We start from the raw sequence: 4,240 nt of genomic DNA, 5'->3' as shown, positions 1-4,240 counted from the left end.
TTTTCTTCCTCCGAGGGTTTTTCACTACCTACTTTGGTGCGATCTCAGGCAGGCGGTGCTGATTGGCTCGGGCTGCTGCGGCAGGAGCCCAGCGCTTCCCGGCGGCATCCGCGGATCCCGGCGCTGCTCCATCCCGGCGGCCCGAACAACGAGCGGCTTGTGCTCGGGACAAAGGCGGCCCTGAGCAATGAACACGGAGCAGCAGCTTCTCGGAGYGCCCCGGCCTCGGCAGTCCTGCTCACTCTGACGAGGATACTCGTTCCTTAATGTTTCTGGCCAGCGAGGCTCGGGCTGCTTGCAGTCAGAGTACAAAGGCATCTGCTGATGTTACAAGATCTATAGAAAGTTAGGTTKTTATCACCGAATCCTGACTGCATTGATGTTCCCGGCTCGAATCGATGAGCAGAAAGCCCCCAGCATCAAAAACTTATTTGTTGWGTCTGCCTCCTTGTAAGCAGAAAATAAAAACAAGACTCGATGGCGTTTTCAGAGCTGGGGTATGAGGCAACAATAYTTACACAGAGCTTCAGTATTAAACGTGTGAGCACTGCCTACCTTAAGATTTCACCCATATTGCTGTTTTAATTAAAGGGGTTTAATTTTTACTTGGTTTTTCTGCTCTTTGYAGCCTGCCCCAGTAGATGCTCTTTGTAGATGCTAGGCCTGTTCATATGAGAGAGAAATTGCTAAAAAATCCCATGCTGAAGATTGGCGTATTGGAAAAGCCATCTTATTTCATTAAGGCTCTTGTGTTGGGTGACTTAGTCTGGCCAGGGGTTCCTTTTGAAAAAGCTCTGGCATCAGATTTGTAATGAAACTAGCAAAAGACTTACCAGCACGACTCAGACTTTAATTGGCCTGAGTGGATAGTTCTTCCCTAGGCCCTTTTCTGATACATTTAATCAAGGAATGCTCAAATTTGACCCCAAATCTTGACTGAAGAAGTATTAACAAGAAATGAGCAGGGATGTGTTTGATTTTTTTCTTTCCCCCTTTTGAAATGTAGTTCTAAAACCAGTCAGATGAAATGCCTGTGTAGTAGGGAGAGCTTCACTCCTGTATGTTCCTCTGGACAGTTTCTGGTCCTGCCTCCCTGCTGTGATTGTGGCTTGGAGAGGAAATCAAGGCACTGGTGGTCAGTGCCATGTGGCACAGCAGACCTCCATCTCTGGTGACACTCAACACAAACCTGGGGCAGCAGTGCTTTTTARTCATAACTGATGTGGGTAATTTTTTGCTGTTCCAGGCTTGCTCTTCAGAGATGAGTTTCGCTATGACAGAGGGGTACAGAAGTGAGACATCCTGGGAGGAGGGGAGCAGATGATGTAAGGCCATGAGAACAGGGCTGGGGCTATTTCATGTTATGTACTTATAAGGGCAAATGAGGTGGAACRGGCCTCTTGGCTCAGTCTGTTCCAAGAGGTGGTTTTGGAAACTTTGCAGTAGGTTAAGAAGGTTTCTAACTGGTTAAAGGTAATTCAGCAAAGACAAGGACTCCTTCACTGGCAGAGCAAGAGGAATCTCACTTTTCCCTGCCTCATGAGAAAGGCCTGCTCCGGGAAGGGCACTCGCTCACCAACAACCACAACGGCGTTTTGAAATGTTTCATTCCCCAAAAGACAAAGCAGCRCAGCCCAGTGAGGCATAAACACAGCGGATGTGGTGCTTTGAGGCAGGAACTGTGCACCAAAATACGCAGACAAGTGCCTGGTTATGGTACGGATCTGCCTTAGCACAGGGCTCCACAACCACAATGGCGCTGGGAGCTCCCAGCCTGGCAGGCATTAGCAGTGTATGGCACAGTTTGGGAATCCCTGCTGCACGTCAGACCTGTGCTGCTGGTTGTGTAGGGAAAGGGAGACTGCTTTTCCAGCCCTGTGCTCTCCCTGACCTGACAGCCCTCTCCTCACGTGTCTGTCACCCAAAGCATCACCCCAACCCTTTRTAGTGCTGAGGTGTCGGTAGTGTAGTGTAGGGCTTGCAGCAGGGTCCTGTCAAACCCAGAGAATCTTCCCGTTTTGGGGAGGGCAGGAGGAAATTCTGTTTCTGTTTCCAAGTTCCCTTTCTATCAATGGCCTTTGGATGGGACAAGCACCTGGGCAGAGGTGAGGAAGTCATTGGCACTCTGACACCAACACCCCTGGCTTACTGTGCTGCACACTGTGTTACAGCTGTTCTGGTGTAGGGTGAGCAAGGCTAAAGGCTTTTTGGGATGAGACCCCTTTGTCCCCAGCCTCTCAGTGCAACAGGAGGCTGTCACAAAGACAGACGTGAATGCTGTGAATTGCACTGTGGGGAGGAAGGGATTTTTTACGAGTTGTTCTGCTTTTCAACACTGAACCAGCTTTGCCCTTTTCCCCCTAGTGTTAATGCTATAAATAAGCTAGGCTGGAAGCTCAAGCTGTRTGTTTGGATGAACCATCGTGAAAGGTGAATTCCCCTCCCTCTCTTACGGCAAATGGTATTTGCAATTAGCCTGAAATTCCCCCCTCCCATGCCCCTCACCCCCAAAAAACCATCTCTCAGCCAGGGGGGACCCYGAGAAATTCCAGCAGTCCTGTAGCTGGTGGTGACCACTTGGGTTCCAGTCAGAATCACCAATGTGAACTGCAGCTGGCAAGTGTCTGCCCAGTGAAGGATTGCTTCAAAATCCAACATGGTCAATATAAAAATAAAATCACCCGTGGGCTCCATTTGTGAACGAGACCCCACATGRACAAAAAGCTGAGATCGATACATCCACCTCGCTGACTTTCTAGCGTTTGAGATGGTGACTACTTGCTTACTTTATATGCCTCAGCTATTTGAACTCCCCCTCCCGTCCTCCAAGCTACTGACTCATTTCCTCCTCTAAAACCTTCCTTTTTTAGCCTTTCGCTCTGAAGTATTTGGTGTCTGTTTTGAGCTGCGTGCTCCATGCCTTACTTAGGCAAACTCCTACATGACAGCCCTGCAAGCCATGCTTTTGTACCATGGAAATCGTTTGTTTTCCCTGATAGTTTCGTTCCTGAGGGGCAGTCTTGGCTACTGACTGTGCTCGTCGGCAAATTGCCGCTTTGCTGTTGGAAATCGGGGAGGCAGACAATCGCAAAGCAGCTGGCGAGCTGAGACTGCCGCTGCTTATGCTAATTGCTGTTGTCTCCCTCTTAGCCTCCGCTTCCCCCATCTGCCTGCATCCACCTGCCGCCTTTTCATCCACTTTTGCCCTGATCTCGCAGTTGGAGCAGGGATCACAGATTCTCCTTTTTGGCTGCAGAGCCACAAAGCACCCATACCCTGCTCTGTGATGCAGCAAAGGAGCAGGCAGTGTCCCCTTGTGCRAGGTCTGGGGTGGTGGTGACCCAGAGCTTTGGTCACAGCTGATGGATGCTSCTGTAACAACACTTAGCTGAGTGTGCCTGAAATACAGTCCCTTTTTCTCAGGGCTTATGGAATATTGGCTCTGTGGTCTTGGCGTCGCAAGGATCAGCAAAGATAATTTTAGACAAGAACAGAAAGTCTCTGTAAACCTTACAGTCACMGCTATTTCGCTGGCAGAAAAAAGCCCCACAAGGAGCCCATTGCTGAAACATTCTGCTTAGTAGGTGCACCGGAGTAAAAATTTAATGGGGAATTTGGGGAGAGGAAAATCTAAAGGTGATTTCCAGAAACTGCTGTGATGCTCCATCCCTTTTCTGAGGAGGTGGTRCAGCAGACAGGATCCAGAAACCAGAGCCTGGTGTTTGGTCCAAAGCCCTATCTGAGCCCACGGTGTGAGTCTGGATGAGTTGCTCTTCCCCTTTACGTTGGTTTCCTGTTTTTGAAGATTTAACGTTGTTCCTGCTTTTTCTGTATTGCATTTTGCGATTTTGTGCAGATCAGAGCTAGATGTTGCTTATCAATACCTGCTATTTTTACAGTAATGAAAAGGCTGTTCCCAAATTGCTACAGATGAATGCCAGAACTCATATTGCCTTAAATTTATTATCAACTTCCACAGTTGCTGAAAATTGCAATCCTTCTAATTTCTGTATGGTGAAACCTGCAGGCTATGAACAACCAGACTAAAATTTGACCCTGTTTGCTGCTGTAAAAGTGGGCGAATTTTATCAGCCTCATCAGAACTGGTGTGGATTGAGTGGGATGGGGAAGGTAGCCCAATGCTTCATTACCCCTGGGGCATTTCCTCTGCTAGAAAGACAAAGGAGGAAATAACACAAGAAAGCAGCTCCGGAATGGAACCGCTTCATGTTAATTTAAG

This window comes from Malurus melanocephalus, unplaced genomic scaffold (genome assembly GCF_030028575.1).
Source record: "Malurus melanocephalus ecotype Western Australia unplaced genomic scaffold, MMel_1.1 scaffold_402, whole genome shotgun sequence".
Taxonomy (NCBI): domain Eukaryota; kingdom Metazoa; phylum Chordata; class Aves; order Passeriformes; family Maluridae; genus Malurus; species Malurus melanocephalus.
Note: the sequence above shows the minus strand (reverse complement) of the source record.